The sequence below is a fragment of the Hemitrygon akajei genome, chromosome 13 (assembly GCF_048418815.1).
Source record: "Hemitrygon akajei chromosome 13, sHemAka1.3, whole genome shotgun sequence".
NCBI classification, from domain to species: domain Eukaryota; kingdom Metazoa; phylum Chordata; class Chondrichthyes; order Myliobatiformes; family Dasyatidae; genus Hemitrygon; species Hemitrygon akajei.
Window position 1 is genome coordinate 77,276,538 of NC_133136.1, and position 25,404 is coordinate 77,301,941.

General features: G+C 40.5%; 1 protein-coding gene across 4 annotated transcripts in view; it reads left to right on the forward strand.

Moving 5' to 3' along the window:
- The window catches only part of kcnip4a (potassium voltage-gated channel interacting protein 4a), a 1,148,311-nt gene that overhangs the window by 339,137 nt on the left and 783,770 nt on the right, over window positions 1-25,404 (forward strand). The gene's annotated exons all lie outside the window — the stretch shown is intronic.

The following is a 25,404-nucleotide window of genomic DNA, read 5'->3' on the forward strand; positions in this document are numbered from 1 at the left end:
GTCAGATTCTAATATTCATTCTACTGTAACACCCTGGGGAAGGTTTCACTGCTAACATAATGGTCTTTCGGTAGAAGTAATGTTTGGGTTATGGTTAGAGATAACGGGCATTTTGGAATGTGAACCATCCAATCAAGGGAATGGGTTTTTGTGTTGTGTGTCTGACACTGGTGTGAGCTGGGTTCTTTCGTTCAGCGAGCAATGAAGAGAGAAAATGCTGGAGAGGACTAGCTGTTAGATCGACCCGCTGGGGGACTGTGATTTGATGGAGCAAAATTTTCACCGAAGATCAGTGAAAATGAATTTTGGAAGAGTTGACTCCAACTTGTGCATAGTTGACTGTTTAATGGGCCTTTCCTTTCTTTCTTTTCTTTACTAAACCTTTAGTTAAGCTAAGATACATAAATTTGATTTGTTAATAGCATGCAGTATGCTGTCAGTTATTTCTTGGCACTGCGTTGTAACAGGGTAGCAAATTACAGAGCACCCACACAAACAGGGGTTTGGGGTGGGAGAGCTGTCTCAATCTCATGGGTTTGGTGGAACTGGAGGGTGTATTCCTCAGACTTACACAGCCAAGGAAACCAGCAGGGTTTCATGTGATTCCTGAAGCAAACCATGTGGTAGACATTCTAATTTCTCAAGCCTTCTCCAGATAAGTATTTTCTCCCTGTTCTTCTCTGTTTCTTGGTAAGTCTTTTAAATTCATGACCAATTCTTTCTGGCTCCTAATTCACTGTTAAATCCCTTCATAATTTTTAAAAACTGTTTACTGAATCCTTTAAGCCTTTCTGCGTCACTAAGAAAGTTCTGGGCTCTGAAGGTTAATCCAACATCTAAGCTCAGGGAGCATGCTGAACCCGAATGAGAGGTCACAAACACTTGTACTTGACCTCTTGCTTCTGTATTTGAATGAACAGATGTGAATTCAGAGGTAGGCTGACTTATGGCTATGGAGAGGATGTTCCTAGTCATAATGCGGACCAAAGTCGGCGCATGCTTGCTGCATCCTCAATTGTTCACTCTGGGCCTTTTAACAATTAGCATTCAGCTCAGTGGAGCTCAATATTTTTTTGGAAGGAGGACCAGATTGATAAAGTGAAGCATTCCAAGGACCACTCATAAGAAGCAGGTATTATTTTAGCTATCAATAACCAGTTATCTATACTTTTAGACACATAAAGACATAGTTTGTTGAAAGTTAACATTTGAAGATTAATTATCACAGCAGTACAATAACAGCTCATTGGCTGGCTTCCTTACTACACTCTACACTCCAATTTGTGACTCCACTGCTCCTTTTCACCACCTCGATACATCTATATCACCAGTGCTCTTTTCAAAAGCACAGGAGGTTCTCTCAGTTAAGCGGAGACTACAACTTAAAATGGTTGAAGATGCCAAGTGCTGTGCACATCAGTTTCAACTGATTGGACTATTCAAAAATATGTGCATTATTCTTCTAACCAATCAACATTGGAATTCCAACTCAATAAGCCTTAAGACCTCCTAGACTGTTGGGTGTTGGATGGACAAACAGAAACGAACCTTGTAGAATACTGAACTCCATTAGTGCCAGGTGAACACATCTGCAGGCAAGATCTTGGAGGTGGCAGAGTTTCAGTTACAGACCGTCTTCCAGCGGTATATGTTTTCCTCTATCAAGGCACTTAATTTATTTTAAATACCTTTGTAAAGTCTACATTTAAACTTTTTCTGCTCAAAAGAGAGCAATTCAAACTTCATAAGTTTTATTGTGTCTCTGGTATCATCCCAGTGGATCTTGTCTTGTTGCTGGCACAGCTAGTATTATTTCCTATTTCTTGATGGGCAATAAATCTCAACTGTCCTTGAGAAGTTGATGGTGAGCCACCTTTCTAAGCCACTGCAGTCCTGCCAATGAAGTTGTTGAAATATGATTCTGCTATTAGTAATCGTGACTGATGGATGTCCCTTTGACCTGCCTGATTTGTTCTGAATCCATCCCATTTAGCATGATGGTACTCACACACAATATAATAGAGAGAGTCCACTGTGTGAAGACTGAAATGGACTTCAAAGATAGATTTTATTATATGGATGTGGCTATGCAGCACATGATGCACTACTGATCAGAAATTAATTTCTGGGCTTTTATCTCTAATCATAGAGTCATAGAGAAATACAGCATAGAAACAGGCCTTTAAATCTACCTAGTCCATGCTGAAACCATTTAAACTGCCTAGTCCCATCAACATGCACCAGGACCATAGCCCTCCATACCCCAAGCAAAGATGTTTCCTCTCATATTCCCCTTAAACCTCACCTTTCACCCTTAAGACATGACCTGTGGTTGTTCTCCCACCCAACCATAGTGGAAAAAGCTCACTTGTGTTTACCCTATCTATACCCCTCATAATTTTGTAAACCTCTATCAAATCTCCTCTCAGTCTTCTATGTTCTAAAGAATATAGTCCTAACCTATTCAAACTTCCTTTTAACTCAGCAATATCCTTGTAAAATTTCTCTGTACTCTTTCAACCTTGCTTACTGTAGGTAGGTGACCAAAATTGCACACAGTGCTCCAAATTAGGCTTCACCAATGTCTTACACAACTTCAACATAACATCCCATCTCCTGTACTCAGTATATTGATTTATGAAGGCCAATGTGCCAAAAGCTTTCTTTATGACCCTATCTAGCTGCAACGAGTTATGGATCTGCATTCCCAGATCTACCAAGTGTTGAAAGCACTAGATAGGGTGGATGTGGAGAGGATGTTTCCTGTGGTGAGGGTATCCAGAACTAGAGGGTGCAGCCTCAAAACTGAGAGGTAAACTTTTAGAACAAAGGGAAGGAGGAACTTTTTAGCTAGAGAGTAGGGAATCTGTGGAATGCTCTGCCACAGACTGCGGTGGAGGCCAACTCTGTGGGTATATTTAATGCAGAAGGTGATTGTTTCCTGATTGGTCAGGGCATCAAAGAATATGGCGAGAAGGCAGGTGTATGGGGTTGAGTGGGGTCCAGGATCAGCCATGAGGGATTGGTGGAGCAGATTCAATTGGATGAATGGCCTAATTTTGCTCTTACGTCTTGTGGCCTTATGGTCTTATCCCTTTGTTCTATCTCAATCCTCAGAGCTTCACCGTTTACTGAGCAAGACCAACTCTGGTTGCAATGAAGTGCAAAACCTCGCACTTGTCTGCATTAAATTCTGCCATTTTTCAGCCCATTTTCCCAGCTGATCCAGATCCCTCTGCAAGTCATGATAGCTTCACTCTTCATTACACCCTAAACCTGGTGTAATCCACCAATCTGTCGATCCAGCTAACCACATTATCATCCACATCATTGATATAGATGACAATCAACCAACAATGATCTGCATCCTCAATATGATTGTCTAGCTCATGGATATTTTATATAGCTGTTAACAATTAATACATTTTTACTTAATATTTTACTTAATTGAATATCAATTTATTTACATCCCACCAATTATTTGTGAGATTCCTGATATATTAAATGTCAAAGAGTACTAAACCATTGATCTGCCTCTCTATTTGATGGTTAAATGCATAACTCTTCATAGATCAAATATTAATTGTCTGATATAAATGAATCTGAATTGGCATTTCTGATTTCCACCCAGGAAAAGTTCAAATTTATCTGGGATATAAAATGAATGGGAGTTAATTATTGCATGTTAGCATCTAAAACCCATTATCTCTGTTTGGAAATAGAAAGGAAATAATTGGGAAGGATGTACTGTGCACCAAGCCAGTGTCCTTATAATACTTGTATAGTTAAATATTCACCAAATAATGTGCAATGTACAGAATGCAGAAACACAGATATTTGTTTTTCTGTAAACAACTATTGCTGGCCATAGTGCAGAATAAAAGATAATGATTTGCAGTTTTAGAGCTGTCCAGTCTATTCCCCAGGGTGTATTAGCATGTACTTTGGAATGGTTCAGTGGCCTAGTGATATGTACATTGCTGATCCACCTGAAGGCCACTTGAATCTTCCACATTGTTTCACAGAATTAGTAATCACATCTTCCTTCTTGTTTCCCTGTTAATTATCACTTCCATGGCACTGAGAGTGTTTTGTTCCACTTCTGCATATGCCAAGGAATGCAGCAAACCTTGTATGATAGTTTCTGTTATTGCCTTGGTGTAATCATATTGAGGGCACCTTTTTGTCTTATTGGCATATGACATTGAAAACATCTGTTTCTATCATTCATACATTCCCAGTTAAATGGTGCTGTTAGACCAGTTAGCTGAAAGCAGATATTAAATGAGCAAGAATTTTATTCAGTTCAAAATTATGAAATTAAACTGAACTTCTCATCAGAAATTCTGTCTTAGTTTATAACTTGGCTACTTGGTCAAGATCCTGCACAGGCTCAAATGCATGTTAAACCCAGAATTAAGCTTCACACTCTATGGGTAAACAGTCATGTTGGGAAGAATGCTGGAAAGAGAATCAAATAGCTTCTAACTAAATAAATGGGCTGAATGTCCACATTTTGTGACTTAATGTTTCACTATTTATTCTGTTATTTTTCTTACAATTTTGCCACAGGGATGTGTGTTGGATCCACGACTATTCACCATGTTGAGCAAAGATTTAACAAGATACCTTGTTTTTCTATAGAGGCAAAGGTATTCTTGCCAATAGTTTAGGTGAAAGTATTAAATTAGAAATGTTAATAAACTACTTCAGCAAAATTGTGGCAATTGAATGCCATTTTATGCACATATAAGGTCATCCATAATCTATCTAAATTGGAATGAATAAATGGGCTTTCTAAATGAAGGAATAAAAGCTGTGGAAGGCAAAGAAATCTTTAGGGTCCATGTTTGCAGATCATTTTATTTTCTTGTGTGGGTAGAGAGCATAATTAAAAAGGCTAATGAAATTTGGTTCAAAGATTTCTATAGATGGTAACTGCAGCCACAAAATTAAACGGTGCTTAGTTCTGGGGAGGGCAGCAGTAGCAAATTTAGTTAAAATACCGAAGAGCAGAGACATAATATTGTCTACGAAGATTGGTGTAGTCAAGTCTATGGTCTATGGTATTTCTAGCTGTGATGCTGGACTATTAGTAAGGCTGAATACAAAAGAATCAATGCCTTTGAACTTGGATTCTAGAGGAGAGTGTTAAGAGTTCTTTGGACAGCAAGAAGATCCAACAAGTCAATACTTGAGGAAATACAGCCAGACTGCTCACTAGGAGGCTTGATCATGAGACAAAAGCTCAAATATTTTGGCCACAACATGAGAAGACAAGATTCCTTGGAGAAGACTCTCATGTTAGAAAAAAACAGAAGGTAAAAGAAGGAGAGGCGACAGAGGCTACAATGGATAGATAATATCACTCAGACCTTGGGGGATCTTAGAGAGGCAGTTTCCAACCAGAAGGCTTGGCGTGCAGGAGTCCACGAGGTCATGAAGAGATGGACTCGACTTAATGACTGAACAACAATGAAACTCTGAACTAAGATACAGAGGGACTGAAGTCATGCTACAACTATACAAAGTTCTGGTTAAACGAGCAATACCTGAGGAAATATGTTTTGGTAGTGAAGGGTGGGAACATAGATTTATGAAAATAATGGCTGGTATTTTAAGTTTCATTTATAAGGAGAAATTGCATAAATAGTGAGACATAATTCCTTGCAATTATGTTGAGATTTTAAAGATATTAAATGATGATAGAATTAATGTTAAAAATCTACTTTCTTGGCTTAGGAGCTGAGACTACAGCTTGTGGTCTAAAAATTGGAATCAGTATTTTCAGAATGAATTTAAGAAGTGTTTCTACATGCAAGGACAGGAGAACTCTTTCATAAATGTTGGTTAATACCAAGTAAGTTGATTTAAAGTCTGTGTTTGACAGAGTTTTGTTAAGCAAAGATCCACGAGATATTAGCCTTGGTCAAGTTCATGAAGTAAGGACACAGATTAGTAATGATCTCTTTGAATAGTAAAATAAATTCAATGCATTGAATGGTTTAGTCCTGTTCATTTGCTTATTTGACTTTCCCAATGAATCCTTTATCCACTCTTTTCTTCCCCGTCCAATACCTTTTCACTCTTGAATATTGCATGATCATTTTTCAGAGTAGGTGTGCAGATGCAGACTGGGATTCGTTTAGACAGATTGTTTGATGGGTGGTTTAGTATATAAAAACTTTCAAGGATAATGTGAGGATGAGGTATAAAATTAATATCCTGCAGTATGCACTTAATCACCACTGAGTAGTTACTCAAGTGTACACTGAAATTAATGTCAATACTTTCACATCTGAAAAGAAATACAGTGCTCAGTGATATTGACTGAAAATATTTCTGTCTTGAAGATATTCCTAACAGTGACTAATCACTTCCCTTCGAAAACTTAACTTTAGTTGCAATTATAGAGTCATAGAAAAGTACAGCACAGAAACAGGGCATTTGGCCCATTTAATCCATGCTGAACCATTTAAACTGCCCACTTCCATCCACCTGCACCAGGACCATAGTCCTCCAAACCCCTGCCAACCATGTACCTCTCCAAACTTCTCTTAAATGTTGATAGAAGACATAGAAAACATAGAAGACCTACAGCACAATACAGGGCCTTCGGCCCACAAAGTTGTGCTGAACATGTCCCTACCTTAGAAATTACTATGCTTACCTATAGCCCTCTATTTTTCTAAACATGTACCTATCCAAAAATCTCTTAAGAGACCCTATCGTATCTGCCTCCACCACCGTTGCCGGCAGCCCATTCCACACACTCACCACACCTTGAGTAAAAAACTTACCCCGACATCTCCTCTGTACCTATTCCCAAGCACCTTAAACCTGTGTCCTCTTGTGGCAACCATTTCAACCCTGGGAAAAAGCCTCTGACTATCCACACGATCAATGCCTCTCATCATCTTATACACCTCTATCAGGTCACCTCTCATCCTCCATTGCTCCAAGGAGAAAAGGCCGAGTTCACTCAACCTATTCTCATAAGGCATGCTCCCCAATCCAGGCAACATCCTTGCAAATATCCTCTGCACCCTCTCTATGGCTTCCACATCCTTCCTGTAGTGAGGCGACCAGAACTGAGCACAGTACTCCAAGTGCGGTCTGACCAGGGTCCTATATAGCTGCAACATTACCTCTCGGCTCCTAAATTCAATTCCATGATTGATGAAGGCCAATACACCGTATGCCTTCTATACACTGTACACCTTCTTAACCACAGGTATTGGTATTGAGCTTGAATGCACCACTTGTGCTGGCAGCTCAGTTGACACTTTCATGACCCTCTGAGTGAAGAAGTTTCCCCTCTTGTTCCCCTTGTAAGAGTTCTCCCTTAGATAGGTACTCTCTTTAAATTTGTTGTCATCAACCAATGTCTTAAACATACCTTTGACCTCTCAGTTCTTACAAATTACTGTTCCACCTCAATTCTTCTTCCCTCTTCCAAGTCCTTGAAAATGCTGTAGCCTCCTAATCATGCCGAGCATACCTGGAATTTCCTGCTTGAATTCAAATTAGGTTTCCATCTTTATCATATTACCAAGAGAATTCAAATTATAGCTGCTAATCATACTCATTGTCGTTTTTATGATAGCAATTATCTCTCCTGATTGATCCCTAGCCAGCTTCTTCTTTTGACCTGGGCAAACACTTCCAACCTTACCCCGTGGTTGGCCATCTGGGTGAGTCACTCTCACTGGACATCACTCTTACCATAACCAAAGATGCACCAGCAATGACCTTCCGAACCACCCTTACTTAAGATGCCATTTTGCCTTTCACGTATCTTTCCTGAGATACCTGCTGTCCCCAGACAACATAGTCCAATCAATGTAGAAAAGAAGCAGTCAATGTTTGTTGTGGACCTTTTATCAGAACTGGGAAAAGGAGAGGAGGGGAGGCAGGGATGGGATAGGTAGAACAATAAACTGATCCTTGATAGTGTGAGCACTATTTTTTCATTTTGTCTGTGCAATAGAACAGTACAATACAGTGCTGGCCCTTCAGTCCACGATGTTGTGCTAACCTTTTAACTTACTCCACAATCAATCCAACCATTCTCTCTTATTTGGCCCATAATCCTCCACTTTTATTTCATTCATGTGGCTATATTAGAATCTCTTAAATGGCTCTATTGTATGAAAGGCACTGGCTATCCATTGTATTTATGCTGTTTGTAATCTCAGTAAATATTGAGGCTGTTGGACATCCTCAGCTCACCAGACTATACAAGTAGAGAATAAAATCTCTGGTTTCAGCATATTAGCTTAATGGCCAAACATTGGGATGAGCCAAATATTTTAAACTAACATGCAGAAAGAAATTCCTGAGGGAATATAGTGCCAATATGGCATGTGATGACTTGCAGACTCAGCAAATAACATTTAATCATTGGTAAGGTTTCACGTGGGAGCTTGGTCAATAAACTTAGTGCTCAGAGAATGGGGGTAATATACTGACATGGACTGAGAATTTGATTCATGGGACTGAAAGCAAGGAGTTGGATTAAATGTGTATTTGTCAAATTGTCAGCGTGTGTTTAGTTGGATACGGCAGTGAGCAGTGCTTGGGTATCAGCTCCTCAGGATCTCAATGACTTGGCTGAGAGGAGCAAATGAAATATTTCCAGATCAGCTGATGAAATTGAGAGCTTAGAGGAGTCTGGCCCATTCCAGTTACTATTTCTTGTACTGTACTGTACTGTTATGTTCTAAACAACTTCACAACTTTTTCCCTTGCTGGCTTGGTTTCAACCTTTGAATTAAGTGATATTTATTATTGTGATATCAGAGCTTTCCTGTTCCTGTAATTAGGTTTCATGTTTCTTATCCTTTTCATTTGGAGGCCGGGGTTAGGTAAATTAAATAAAACTAATGCAGTTACTGACATTCTGGATATGAGTATGGATGCGCCTCCTGCCAACCCCCAATTCAGGTCAGCCTTACCTGTATTAATGATCCAAAGTGACAAGGGGCAGAAGATTTTTCTGGAGAACGGGATGTGGAAATTGCAGAAATAATAAACCACTGTCCCAGCAGCAGCGGTCATTGATGCGCAGACTGCGACACACAAGCAAAGTCCTAAACTTATCACTTAGTCTTCAGGCCACAGCCACAGTCACCAATTACCATACTGCAGAGACCTTGCTGATGTCACTGCCTGATCACTTGACAACCCAGCCTGCTCCACCCATCAATCTTCCTGCCAGTCATCACTAAAGATACCCTGCTCTCCACTCTATCCAGTTAATCTGGTGACTGACCCTATCCTATCCTATCTTGGCTGTCTATCTGATCAGTGGCCAGATCTCGGGCTTGAGAGTTCCTTTTCTCTTACAATCCTTCTCTCCTTCTGCACGGCTCTTGTGTGGCCCCTGAAAAATACAAGCCTTCATCAGTAGACCAATTTTGTGCATCTCATCACCCTTCAGAATTTGTGGGCTGTAATATCTTATCATACCATTTGGAAATCCATATTCACTACGTTGCACTATGTTCAGCAACTTCTCCATTGTATGTTCAGATACACAATTGAGTTTGTCAAGAGCACAAGGGTAGTTACACATGAAGCAAATTTAGTAACACTCATCTAGAAATACGTATTTTAATTTGAAATTGTTCCTAAATTTAGGAGTGTCACCTCCATCAGTTTATGTAAGATCTATTTGGTGTTTGTCATTTAGGTCAGACTAAGGACTTCCAGATTTCCATTCAGATGTAACTTTTATTATTATAAATGCTTGTTTCATGCCCTGCACCTATAGTTTAAAGGGTCAGCTTCCAGGGGCCATTTCCAAGGTTGAGTAGCATCAGTTCTTTTTTCCTAACACTTTAGTTTTGTGTCTTTGCTCTGCACTCCCTGCAGTGTTAAACCTTTTTGGCAGTGAGAACCAGATGCAGTGGACTGATGGAAGTCCAATACTATCTGATCATTATGTTATACTTTATCAAGACATTGCTCAAGGAGGTTAAGTATCTGCTTGTTCTGTTGATTGGTACACTGCAGTAGGCTGAGTGGCCTTACATTACTAAGCATCTTACAATTTCCAAAAGAAAAATTGGGAATTGAAAAAGTGTCTTGTGCATTTTTCCTCCTCTCTGTGGAAACTGGGTCTATGTCCATCTGAAATTCCGTCCATAACTGAGCTGTTTATTTAAATATTTTGTTTATTTTCTTTAAAATGTGGGAGTAGGTACAGGGGAGATGTCACGGGTAAGTTTTTTACTCAGAAAGTGGTAAGTGCGTGGGATGGGCTGTCGGCAATGGTGGTGGAGGCAGATACGATAGGGTCTTTTAAGAGGGTCTTATTAGATAGGTACATTAGGCTTAGAAAACTAGAGGGCTATAGGTAAGCCTAGTAATTTCTAAGGTAGGGACATGTTCGGCACAACTTTGTGGGCCAAAGGGCCTGTATTGTGCAGTAGGTTTTCTATGTTTCTATGTTCTATGTTAACATATTTTGTAATTGTTTCACTATTCTTTAATTTCATTGCTCATGAATATTATACTCTTTTAGAAGAACCGGTTCACTTTGTATGTCTTTGTATATCTCGTAAGTCCAGAACAGCTGTTGTACTATGGTACTGTGGAGCAATCTCTTCATGAATTATCGATCCTCCTCAGCCTCCAGTCTAACTATTGAACTTGATGTTCTCTATTACCTAGTGAATTTTTCGTCCTTTCATCAAATTGAACCTTAATCAACAGGGCTTTCAGAACTATGCTGCTAACGAGAACAAAGAAAAACTAAGGAGTCCAAATCATGATCACGATCACAATTTAATTGGATTAGCAAACTATTAGCTCTTGGTAGAGGTTGAGAAAAAGTTGTCTCATCAGGGAAAGGGCAGAAAAAGGGCTCCTCCTCTGCACCAACCGCAAGCTGTGTGTACACCGGAAGAGAAGATAACATTCCAACAACAAATCAGCAAGCACCAAAGGTTCAAGATTTATTGCAGAGGCAGACTGAGATTTCTTCTCTGCGATCCTATAAAAATCACTCTCTGGCCCTGGTCTCTTAAACCATGAAGGCAAGGTTGTTAAAGAAGCAAATTACCTCTGGACTCTTCTTCTAAATAAATTAAAAATTGAGAACGTTGAGATCCTTCAAACAGAAAAAATACACTGTTTTAACTATTTAGATAAAGCTTTTACTTGATTTTTTGTTGCTGTAAGTACATGTCGATTTAAGCCCCACTTTGGCATGTCATCAGCAGGCGTTCTCCAATCCTTTATTGGATGTGACTCTAATTTTCAGATGAATGAAAGGAACATAATTCCCTGTAGTATTCTTCATGCAGAAAAATATCCAAGGAGAACATGCAGTTTAAATAGTCTGGAGTTTGGGGTGTTGTCATCGGCTAGTCTGAGGGTCAATACCAAGAACTGAAGCCTGAAATCGATGGGGATCTGGAAGTCGGAGCCTGATAGCTGAAAAATGGAGACTGAAGGCCCAGATTGTCAAATATAACCAAATGTTCATGTTATCTTAGATCTTTGATTACTTCATATTTTATTTGCAGAATTTTGCCCATTTGAGTGAGAGATGTTGATGGGTGCCGTTGTCATGACCAGATAGTGTGGCATTTTATGGTTACATCAATTAATGATGTGTAGTTTTATTCATTGAACTGGATTTTGACTTAGGGAAAGAGTACAAAGCCAAGTTCTAGAGAGTTGGTATCATGGTGTACAATATTTTACAATTTTAATATTTAATTTTGATTGAATACTTTCCTAAACTAGCCATTTATTGTGAGATAAGTGAGAACATAAGAACATAAGAAATAGGAGCAGGAGTAGGCTGATCTGGCCATGGACTCATCTCCACCTACCTGCCTTTTCCCCATAACCCTTAATTCCCCTACTATGCAAAAACCTATCCAACCTTGTCTTAAATATATTTACTGGCATAGCCTCCATTGCTTCATTGGGCAAAGAATTCCACAGATTCATCACTCTCTGGGAAAAGCAGTTCCTCCTCATCTCCATGCTAAATCTACTCCCCTGAATCTTGAGTCTATGTCCCCTAGTTCTAGACTCACCTACCAGAGGAAATAACTTTCTTGCCTCTCTCTTATCTATCCCTTTCATAATTTTATGTTTCTGTAAGATCTCCTCTCATTTTTCTGAATTCCAGTGAGTTCAGTCCCAAGCGACTCAGACTCTCCTCATAGTCTAGCCCCCTCATCTCTGGAATCAACCTGGTGAACCTCCTCTTCACTGCCTCCAAAGCCAGTATATCCTTCTTCAAGTAATAAGCCCAGTAAAGGACGCAGTACTCCAGAAGCGGCCTCACCCGTACCCTGTACAGTTGTAGCACAATCTCCCTGCTCCTAAATTCAATCCCTCTAGCAATGAAGGCCAACATTCCATTTGCCTTCTTGATAGCCTGCTGCACCTGCAAACCAACCTTTTGTGATTCATGCACAAGCACTCCCAAATCCCTCTGCACAGCAGCCTGTTGCAATTTTTTATCATTTAAATGATAATCTGCTCTTTCATTTTTCCTTCCAATGTGGATGACCTCGCATTTACCAACATTGTACTCCGTCTGTCAGATCCTTGCCCACTCACTTAATCTATCTATATGTCTCTGCAGACCCTCCATATCTTTTGCACAATTTGCTTTTCCACTCAATTTAGTATAATCATCAAATTTAGATACACTACACTCGGTCCCCTCTTCCAGATGGTTAATGTATATCGTGAACAGTTGTGGGCCCAGCACAAACCCTGCGGCACACCACTCACTACTGTTCGCCAAACAGAGTAACACCCATGTATCCCAACTCTCTGATTTCTACTAGTTAACCAAGCCTCTATCCATGCTAATACATCACCCCAAACTCTATGCATCCTTATCTTATAGATAAGTCTTTAATGTGGCACCTATCAAATGCTGGAAATCCAAGTAAATAATGTTCATCTGTTTCCCTCTATCCATTGCGCTCATTATATCCTCAAAGAACTCCAGTAAGTTTGTCAAACAAGACCTGCCTTTGCTGAATCCATGCTGTGTATGCCTGATGGATGCACTTCTTTCCAGATGCCTTGCTATTTCTTTTTTAATGATAGCTTCAAGCATTTTCCCAACTACAGATGTTAAATTAACTGGCCTATAGTTACCTGTCTTTTGCATACATCCTTTTTTTGAACAGTAGCATGACATTCGCCATCTTCCAATCTGCCGGGACCTGCCCAGAGTCCAGAGAACTTTTGTAAATCATCACCACAGCCTCTACTATAACTTCTGGCATTTCTTTCAGTACCCTGGGATGCATTCCATCAGGACCAGGGGACTTATCTATCTTCAGGCCCACAAGCTTTCTAAGCACCATCTATTTAGTGATACCTATTGTATTGAGGTTCTCACCTCCCATCACATCCATAACATCTCTCTTTGGCATGTTAGATGTGTCGTCCACTATGAAAACTGACACAAAATAGTCAGTCAAAGCCTCGGCCAATTCCTCATTATCCAATATCAATCTCCCTTTCTCATCCTCCAAGGGACCTACATTCATTTTACTTTATATTCACTTTAGCCACCCTTTACTGCTTTATATAATTATAAAAACTTTTACTTTCTCATTTTCATATTTTGTGCTAGTTTATTTTCATAATCTAGCTTCCCTTTCTTCATTGCTTGCTGAGTGATACTTTGTTGCTTTTAAAATTTTCCTCAGTCTTCCAGTTTCCCACTACTCTTGGTGACTTTGTATGCACGATCTTTTAGCTTAATGCCTTCTTTTATTTCCTTAGTTATCCAAGGCTGGCTCTCCCCACCCTTACTGTCCTTGCTTTTATCTAGAATATACTTTTGTTGAGCACTGTGAAAAATCTCTTTGAAAATCTTCCACTGTTTCTCATCTGTCCCACCATATAGCCTGTATTCCCAGTCTACACTAGCCAAATCCTCCCTCATCCCATTGTTCAGGCATAATACACTGGTTTTAGATTGAACTATTGCACCCTCCATATGTATGAGAAATTCAGTCATACTGTGATCAAACTTTCCATGAGGACCCCTAACTACAAGATCACTAATTTTACCTGTTTCATTGCACAGGACCAGATCTAAAATAACATGTTCCCTTGTAGGTTCAGTAACATGTTGTTCAAGAAAGCCATCATGTATGCACTCCATGAAGTCCTCCTCAGGACTGCCTCAACCAACTTGATTCACCCAACCTATGTGCAAGTTAAAGTTCCCATGATAACTGCTGTTCCATTCTTACATGCCTCAGATATTTCTGTTTATTGCCTATGCCATTGTAATGTTATTATTCAGTGACCAATAGACAACTCCCACCAGTGATTTTTTCCCTTTACTATTCCTAATCTCTACCCAGATGGATTCAACATTCTGCTCCTTAGATCTTTTATCGTCTCACTATCGCCCTGATCTCATCTTTAATTAAGAGTGCTATCTCACCTCCCTTACCTTCCTGCCTATCCGTCCATATTACCTGATATCCTTGGATATTTAATTCCCAATTCTCTCCATCCTGCAAACACATCTCTGTAATGGCCACTAACTCATACCTCATTGTACTGATTTGAGCCATAAGTTCACTGACCTTGTTTTGAATACTACCGGCATTCAAATAAAGTATGCTTACACTCATTGTGCTGTTAAAATCTAATAATTTTTTACTCTTTTGTACTTGACTTTCCTTCACTCCACTCATACTTTTCTCTTTTTTATCTTTTGTTTTTATTTTTATCTTTATCCACACTTAACTTTTTTTTACTTTATCCATTCTTCTCCAATCTGTTGAAACTACCCCACTTTTATTTAGTTTAAAGCCCTATCCACAGCCTTAGTTATGCAATTCACTATGATCCAGGTCCCATCATGGTTCAGGTGGAGCCCATCCCATTGGTACAGCTCCCTTTTTCCCCAATACTGGTGCCAATTTCCCATGAATTCAAACCCACTTCTCCCACACCAATCCTTGAGCCATGCACTTAACAATCTACTTTTCTTGACCTGATGCCAATTTGCATATGGCTCAGGTAATAATCCAGGGACTACTACACTTTTGGTTCTGCTTTTTAATTTCATCCATAACTGCTCAAATTCCCTCGGCAGAAACTCTTTCCTCATTCTACCTATGGCTATGGTACCCACATAGACCACGACAACTGGATCTTTCTTGTCCCACTGCAAATTCCTCTGCAGGTCCGATAAGATATCCCAAACCCAGCCAGCAGGCAGGCAACACAGCCTTTGGGACACACTATCCTCACAACAGAGAAATCTGTCTATTCCCCTGACCCTACTATCCCCAATTACCACTAAATTCCTCTTCTTTCCCCCTTCCTGAATGCCCCCTGAACAATGATGCCACAGTTAGGTTGCTCATCCTTCCTACAGCCCCCACTGTCACCCACACAGGGAGCAAAAATCTCAGACCTGTTGGACCAGCTCAAGGGCTGAGGTTCCTCCAGCAATGTCTCTTGGATTTCACTACCTGCATCACTCACAGTCACACCATCTTGTCCCTGACCACAGACTGAATTTGAGGCAGCTATTCTAATGAGTGTGACTGCCTCCTGAAACAGAGAATCTAGGTAACTCTCCCCCTGCCTGATATGCCACAGTGTTTGAAGCTCAGATTCCAGGTCATCAACTTTTGAGCCTGAATTCCTCGAGCAGCCAACACTTGCCGCAGGTGTGGTCACCAGAAACCACAAAGGGGCCATGTAGCTACAGCACATCACATGATCCTGCATCATCCATTTATTTAATTAGCTGTAATTTACTGACTTTTTATTCAACCACTACAAAAGCCTTACTTGCTATGCCTCCTTGCCAAAGCCTTAAGTTCCCACTCCTACACTGGTCCCCTCACACTGTGGCCGCTCTGCTTTGACCCTGTCTTACTTTTATTTGCTCCTGATAATGAATCACGAATCGATTGGTCTGCCATTAAAGCACCGATCCCTGTGAAGCACTCCTTTTTAAAACTTTTCTCCCTGACCTGTGCGAAGCTCGCTCTCTCTGCGAATTGATTGGTCCGTCGCTAACGAGATAGAAAGGTATATAGAACTACAAGCAGTTTTCTGCTACAAACCAATCCCTGATTGGAATTGAATTGATAATACTCAGATTTATAAAGTTTAAAAAATGAGCAGTAATCCATAAAAGCATAAGCTGTATGAGCAGAATTAGGCTGTCTCGCCTGTCGAGTCTGTCCCGCAATTCGATCATAGCTGACTTATTATCACTCTCAACCCCATTCTCCATAACCTTCGATAACCTTACAAATAAAGTTCCTACTAACCTCCTCTTTAAATATCCCGATGACTTGGTCTCCACAACCATGTGTGGCAAGTAACTCCATAGTGTCACCATCCCCTGACTAAAGGACTTCCTCCCCATCTCTATTCTAAAAAGACATCCATCGCAAGTGGAGTATGCAATTTTGATTTCAATGTTTAAGAGAAGTTTGGGCAGATACATGGATGGGAGGGGCATGGAGGAATATGACCTGGGTGCAGGTCAATGGAACTAGGCAGCTTAAGTGTTGCAGCACAGATTAGATGGGCTGAAAGGCCTGTTTTGTGTTGTAGTTTTCTATGACTCAATGACTCTATTCTGAGTCTATGCCCTCTGGTCCTATACTCTCCCACTTTTGGAAGCATACTCTGCACGTTGACTCTATTTCAGCCTTTCAATATTCAAATGAGATCACCCTCTATTCATCTAAACTTCAGTGAATACAAGCCCAGAGCCATCAAACTCCCCTCATCCATTAAACCTTTCATTCTTGGGATCATTCTCGTAAACCTCTGCTAGACACTTTTCACTGCCAGAACATCTTTTCTTAGATATAGATCTTAAAACTACTCACAAACTCCAGGTATGCTCTGACCAATAATTTATAAAGCGTCAACATTACATTTTTGATTTTATTTTCTAGTGCTCTTAAAATGAATGTTAACATTGCATTAGTATTCCTTACTACTGACTCAACCTGCAAGTGAACCTTTAGGGAATCCTGCATAAACATAATTCCAGTAATTGCCCTTCCCCCACTTCACTGCTCCCCATCCCCATTTCCCTCTCACACCTTATCTCCTTACCTGCCCATCACCTCTCTCTGGTGCTCCTCCACCCTCCCTTTCTTCTATGGCCTTTTTCCCACCCATATCAGATTCCTCCTTTTCCAGCCCTTTATCTCTTTCACCAATCAGCTTTTTACTTCACTTTGCCTCCTCCCAGTTAGCCCTATCACCTACTACCTTCTACTTTTTTCTCCACTCTCCCCATCTTCTTACTCTGACTTCTCAGCTTTCCTCTCAGTGCAAAACATTGACTGTTTACTCTTTTCCATAGATGCCGCCTGGCCTGCTGAGTTCCTCCAGCATTTTGCGTGTGTTGCTTGGATTTCCAGCACCTGCAGATTTTCTCTTGTTTGAAGTCCTGCATGAGGACTCCCAGGTTCTCTCACACTGCACCTCCAATTTCTAAATTTGCTATCCATTTAAAAAGTAATTTATGCCTTTAATACTTCTACCAATGTGAACGATCTTTAATTTCCTTGCACTGTATTCTATTTGCTGCTTCTTTGCTCTTTCTTCTAAACTGTCCAAGTCCTTCTGCATTCTCCTTGCTTCCTCCATATTACATGCCCTTCCACCTATCTTTGTATCATCTGCAAACTTGGTTACAAAACCATCCATTCCATCATTGAGATCATTAACATATAACATGAACTGTAGCTGACCCAACACTGAAACCTGTGGAACACCACTAGTCATTGGCAGAAAAACCCTCCTTTATGCTCACTCTGCTTTCTGCCAGTAAGCCTATCTTCTGCCCATGCTAGTATCTTTCCTGTAATATGACCTTTTTTTTTAAACTTGTTTTAGCAGATTCATGTATGGAACCTTGTCAAAGGCCAAGTATACACCATACACTGACTCTTCTTTGACTATCCTGCCTGTAATTTCCTCAAAGAATTCTAACTGATTTGTTAGGCAAGATTTCCTCTTAAATACACCATGCTGATGTTGGCCAATTTCACTGTGTGTCTCCAAATACCCTGCAATCTCACCCTTAATAATGGTCTTTAATATCTTGCAAGCCACCCGTCTGGGTGGAGCGACTTCTGTGACTTTCCAGTTCCACAGAACCATTCAAGAATCTGCTGGTTCTGGTAGGTAACTGTGCTGTAAGATAGATGAACTTGCAGCACAGATGCAGATTGTCAGGTATGATGTTGTAAGCATTATTGGATCATAGCTGAAAGATTATAACTGGGAGCTTAATGTCCATGGATACACATTGTATCAAAAGGATAGGCTGAAGGCAGAGTGGGTGGCATTGCTCCGTTGGTAAAAATGAAATCAAATCATTAGAAAGAGGTGACATAGGTTAGGAACGTGTTGAATCATTGTGGATAAGGAACTGCAAGACCCCAAACAGTAGTAAGGATGTGGCCAACAAAATACAATGGGAGGTAGAAAATGCATGCCAAAAGAGCAATACTACAATATCATGGGGGACTTCAATGTGCAGGTAGATTGGAAAAATCACATTGGTGCTGGATTCCAGGAGGGTGAATTTCTAGAGTGCCTATGAGATGGCTTTTTAGAGCAGCTCATGGTTGAGCCCACTAGAGGATCAGCTATTCTGGATTGGGTGTTGTGCAATGAACCAGAATTGATGTGAGATCATATGATAAAAGTACCCTTAGGGCCAAATCATCATAATATGATCAAATTTGCCCTGAATTTTGAGAAGGAGTAGCTAAACCAAATGTATCAGTATTACAGTAGAGAAAGGAGAATTACAGAGGCAGGAGAGAGGAGTTGGCCAGAATTGTTTGGAAAACACTGGCAGGGATGACAACGGAGCAGCAATGTTGGGAATTACTGGAAGCAATTTGGAAGGCACAGGATATATACATCTCAAAGAGGAAGAAGCATTCTAAATGAAAGATGACACAACTGTGACTAGTAAGAGTAGTCAAAGCCAACATAAAAGCCAAGGAGGGGGCATATAATAGAGCAAAAATTAGTGGGAAGTTAGAGGATTGGGACATTTTTAAAAACCAACAGAAGGCAACTAAAAAGTCATTAAGAAGGTGAAGCTGGAACACGAAAGTAGGCTATCCAATAATATTAATGAGAACACAAAGCATCTTTTCAGATACATAAAGTGTAAAAGAGAGGTGAGAGTGGATATTGGACCACTGGAAAACGATGCTGGACAAGTGGTAATGGACAACAATATGGCAGATGAACTGAATAGACACTTTGCATCACTCTTCACTGTAGAAGATACTATCAGTATGGTGGAAGTTCCAGATGTCAAGGGCATAAAGTGTATGAAGTTAGCGTAACTAGCAAGAGTGTTCTTTGGAAACTGGAAGGTCTGAAGGTAGAGCGGTACCTGGACCAGATGGTGTATATCGCAGAGTTCTGAAAGAAGTGGCTGAAGAGGCATTACTAATGATCTTTCAAGAATTTCTAGATTCTGAAATGAATCGGGAGGACTTGAAATCGCAAATGTCACTCCACTCTTCAAGAGGGGAGAGAAGCAGAGGAAAGGAAACTATAGACCAGCTAGTCTGACCTCAGTGGTTGAGAAGGTGTTCAGTCGATCGTTAAATATGAGGTCTCAAGCACTTGGAGGTACATGATAAAATAGCCGCAGTCAGCATGATTTCCTCAAAGGAAAATCTTGCCTGATAAATCTGTTGAAATTCTTTGAAGAAATAACAAGCAGGATAATCAAAGGAGAATCAGTTAATGTCATGTACTTGGATTTTCAGAAGGCCTTTGACAAGGTACCACACATGAGGCTGCTTAAGTGACGAGCCCATGGTATTACAAGCAAGATTCTAGCATGGATAAAGCAATGGCTGATTGGCAGGAGGCAAAGAATGGGAATGAAGGGAGCCTACTCTGCCTGGCTGCCGGTGACCAGTGGTGTTTCATGAGGGTTTGTGTTGGAACCGATTATTTTTATGTTATATGTCAATGATTTGGATGATGCAGTTGATGACTGTTGCAAAATTTGCAGAAGATATGAAGGTAGGTGGAGGGGCACCTGCCCTACACCTCCTCTCTTACCACCATTCAGGGCCCCAAAAGGTCCTTCCAGGTGAGGCAACACTTCACTTGTGAGTTTGTTGGGGTAATCTATTGAATCCGGTGCTCCCGGTGCAGCCTCCTCTACATCGGCGAGACCCGACGCAGATTGGGGGACCGCTTCGTTGAGCACCTACACAACTGTTTGTCCACCACAACAGACAGGATCTCCCATTTGCCACCCACTTCAACTCTGCTTCACATTCCCATTCGGATATGTCCATACATGGTCTCCTCTACTGCCATGATGAGACCAAACTCAGGTTGGAGGAGCAACACCTCAAATACCGTCTGGGTAGACTCCAGCCCCATGGCATGAACATTGAATACTCCAACTTCTGGTAATTCCCTCACTCTCCCTTCCCCCATCCCACTTTCACACTGCCTCCTCCTCCAGCTGCCTATCACCTCGCTCATGATTCTGCCTTCTTCTACTACCCATAGTGCTTTCCCCTTACATTCCTTCTTCACCTTTCCTGCCTATCCCCTCCCTGCTTCCCCTCCCCCACCCTTTGATCTTTCCCCTTACTGGTTTTTCACCTGGTACCTACCAGCCTTCTCCTTCCCTCCCTCCCCCCACCTTCTTTATAGGGCCCCTGTCCCCTCCTGCTTCAGTCCTGACGAAGGTCTCGGCCCAAAATGTTGACTGCTCGTTTCCACGGATGCTGCCCGACCTGCTGAGTTCCTCCAGCGTGTTGTACGTGCTCCCTAAAGGTTAATTTGCAGGTTGAGTCTATGGTGAGGAAGGCAAATACAATGTTAGCATTCATTTCAAGACAACTCCATTATAAAATCAAGGATGTAATGTAGAGACTTTACAAAGCACTGGTGGGAATATTGTGAGCAGTTTTGGACCCTTTATCTTAGAAAGGATGTGCTGAAACTGGAGAGGGTTCAAAGGAGGTTCATGAAAACGATTCCAGGATTAAATGGCTTGTCATTTGAAAGGTGTTTGATGCCTCCGGGCCTGTATTCACTAGAATTCAGCAGAATGAGGGGTGACCTCATTGAAACCTATCAAATTGTGAAAGGCCTTGAAAGAGTGCATATTGAGGGGATGTTTCTTATGGTGGGAAAGTCTAAGACCAGAGGACATAGCCTCAGAATCAAAGGGCATACTTTTTGAATGGAGATGAGGAGGGATTTCTTTAGCCAGACAGTGGTGAACCTGTGGAATTCTTTACCACAGGCAGCTGTGGAGGCCAAGTCTTTATGTATATTTAAAGCAGAGGTCAATAGATTCTTGATTGGTTTGAGGCATGAAGGGATATGGGGAGAAGGCAGGAGATTAGGGCCAAGAGGAAAATTGGATCAGCCATGATGAAATAGCAGAGCAGACTCAATGATCCATATGGACTAATTCTGTTCTTATATCTTACGGATTCTTAAAAGATCATTACAGTTCCTCCAGAATCTCTTCAGCTACATCTTTTTGAAATCTGGGATGTAGTCCATCTGGTCCAAGTTACTTATCCACCCTTAGACCTTTAACTTTTCCAAGCACCTTGTCCTTAGTAATAGTAACGACAGTCATTTCTGCCCCTGACACTCTTGAATTTCTGATGTACTGCTGGTGTCTTCCACAGTGAAGACTGATGCAAGGCATCACCTAAATTAGCATCATCTGTCTGAATATTGTTGTCCTCACAAGCAGACAAAAATAATGATCAGTGGGAAACTAGCTAAAAAAAATTGAACAGATTTGAAGGACATTTCTCTTGTTTATCATTTGTAATTACTCTTTCAATATGTATTTAAAATATTTCAAGATTCAAGATTCAATATTGTATATTGTCGTTCTTTAGTATATGGGTGTAAAAGAGAATGAAATGTTTGTTAATCTGGATACACTGCCATAGAACGAATATGATAAGCAAAAAAAAAAACAATGTAAGTATGAAAGATATCCGCTAATACACAATGTAAAAGTATCTGTTGAATGTAGCCTTACATACACAAGATTAGGTTATATACACACACGCACACACGCACACGCATACGCATGTATATAGACTAATTGTATGCACAATGGGATGCTAGGTGCAGGTGAACGTAACATGACTCTTACAGGAAATGGTCAGGTGACAAAGCAACTCCTGTCAAGAGGATCTCTTCTAGGTAGTAGCACGGCCCATAAAACCTGGAGTGGTGGTATGGGTTAATGGGTGGAGGTGTTTGTGATGGAATTGGGTTTGCTGACTGTGAGGTTGTAAACTATAATGAAGACCAAGTCCTATTGGAGATAAATAGCCACAACATATACTCTTAAATCCAAACAACATTCTTAAGACACATTTAGAACTTACAAGTCACAAAGAATTTCCAAAACATAGATACAAATCCTATAAACTATACACATAACAACAATGCAGACAAACTATCATTCATTGCAGAAACTGAAACCAGAGGACTGGATTCTAGTTCACCCTGTGTTTCCTTCATGCTTCTTGATATTCCTTAGCTCCAGTCCGAGGAAGCCTGAACTGCTCTCTATATTTCTGCTGTTTCTTTGCCACTTGGGTAACTTCACACGCATATTTCCTCAGATACCTTTTTAGTCTAAAAGCTTTTTGAAGACACAGACCCCAACTATCCATCATTAATACCGTGAAGCTAACTTCTCTGAGTACATAAAACTCCAACTATAAATATATCAGTTATTTGATATGCTTAGTGTTTGTTTCCATCTAGTCTTGAAGTAAACAACTTTGCCAGTATTATTCATTTTGCAACAATTCAAGTTAAATAACTTATAATCTTAGACTGCACTTCTTCAGTAGTTAGATGGTGCTATGGGCTAGTAGACTATGGGCTTGTTTGCAAAGATGGTCTCATAACCTTAAGCTGATTACTGTTTTCCACTTACATTTTAAGAATGTAATTTTAAGGATCCTGTTCACAATCAAAAAGCTAAACAATGTTAGTTGGATGTTTACTTACAATTGTTTGATCTTACAAATGAGCTTGGCAGAATATGAGGCCCATTGGCCCATGCTGTGAATATCTATCACATGCTGATCAGGCTAATGGCTTGATTTCTAGAAAATCAAGCTGCCGTTTATTCCCGCTCTTTGCCTCATGTGTGGTATCTTGTCAAAGGCCTTCTAAAAATTCAAAATAAACAAGATCCACTGATTCTCCTTTGCCTATTCTGTCTTTTACGTATTTCCTCAAAGAATTCCAATAGATAAGCCAGGTAATATTTTCCCTTTAGAAAACCATGCTAACTCTGACCTATTTTATCATGTGCCTCCAAGTACCCCGAAACCTCATCCTTAATAATAGATTCCAGTATCTTTCCAACCACTGAAGTCAGGCTAATTGGCCTATAATTTCCTTTCTTTTGCCTCCCTCCTTTCTTAAAGAATGAAGTGATATATGCAATATTCCATTCCTCAGGAACCATTCCAGAATCTAGTGACTCTTGAAAGATTATTACTAATATCTTCACAATCCCTTCAGCTAACTCTTTCAGAACCCTGGATGGTGGTCCGTCTCGTCCAGGTGGCTTATTTACCTTCAGACTTCTCAGCTTCCCCAGCACCTTCATAGCAATGACACTCACTTCTGCCCCCTGCCACTCTGCTAGTGTCCAACACAGTGAAGACTGACACAAAATACTTATTAAATTCCTCCACCAGTTCTCTGTCCCCACTACTACTTCTCCACCGTCTTTTTCTAATGATCTCATATCTGCTGGTGTCCCTCTTTTAGTCCTTATATATCTGAAAAGCTTTTTGTATCATCTTTCAAATTATTTTGTCAAGTTTACCTTCATATTTCATCTTTTTCTCTTTATACTTTTTTAGTTGCCTTCTATTGTTTTTTGATCTTCCCATTCCTCTATATTTCCACCAATTTTTGCCAAACTATATGTCCTCTCTTTAGTTTTTCTGTTGTCTTTGACAGCCCTTTGCAGCCATAAGACCATAAGAGATAGGAGTAGAAGTAAGCCATTCAGCCCATCGAGTCTGCTCCACCATTCAATCATGGGCTGATCCAATTGTTCCAGTCATCCCCACTCCCCTACTTTCTCCCCATACCCTTTTGATACCCTAGCTAATCAAGAACCTATTTATCTCTGCCTTAAGTGGACCCAATAACTTGGCATTTACAGCTGCTTATGACAACAAATTCCACAGATTTACCACCCTCTGATTAAAGTAATTTCACCACATCTCTATCCTAAATGGACGGCCTTCAACCCTGAAGTCGTGCCCTCTTGTCCCAGACTCTCCTACCATGGAAAATAATTTTGCCATATCTAATCTGTTCAGGCCTTTTAACATTCAAAATGTTTCAATGAGATCTCCCCTCATTCTCCTGAACTCCAGGAAATACAGCCCAAGAGCTGCCAGACATTCCTCATGTGCCATTGTAATTTCCTTTATTCCACTGCAATACCAACACTTTGGAATTTAGATTCTTCTTCTCAAATTTCAAAGTGAACTTGATCATATTGTGATCACTGTTCCCTAAGGGTTCCTTAACCTTAAGCTCTCTTATCACCTTCGGATCATTGCACAACACCAGGTCCAGCACAGCCAATCCCCTAGTGGGCTCAACAACAAGCTGATCTAAAAAGCCATCCCTTGTACATCCTACAAATTCTCTCTCTTGAGGTCCAGTACTGGCCTGGTTTTCCCAATTTACTTTCATGTTAAAATCCCCAACAATGATCTTGACATTGCTCTTCTGACATGTGTTTTCCATCTCCTGCTGTAATTTGTAATCCACATCTCGGATGTTGTTTGGAGGCCTGTATACAACTGCCATTTGGGTCCTTTTACTTTGCCATTTCTTAACTCAACCCATAGAGACTCTACACCTTCCAATCCTACGACATCCCTTTCTAATAATTTAATATTGTTTCTTATACACACGGCCACACCACTCCCTCTACTTACTAACCTATTTTTCTGATACACCATATATCCTTGGACATTCAGCTCCCAATGACAGCCATCCTTTAACCAAGTTTCTGTTTTAATTGCACCATGCCTTTATTGCCCTGTAAATCATCCCACTGACTGTGATTATGCCTCATCTCCTGCATATCTATCATTTCTATCATCTCTGTTGCATGTTATCTTTGATTTATTTCTGTTTTCCCCTTCCTCAGCTCTATCACTCCAGTTCCCATCTCTCTGCCAAATTAGTTTAAAACTTCCCTAACAGCTCTATTAAACCTGCCTGCTAGGATATTGGACCCCTTTGGGTTCCGGTGTAACCTGTCCTTTTTGTACAGGTCGTACCTCTCACAGAAAAGGCTGCAATGATCCA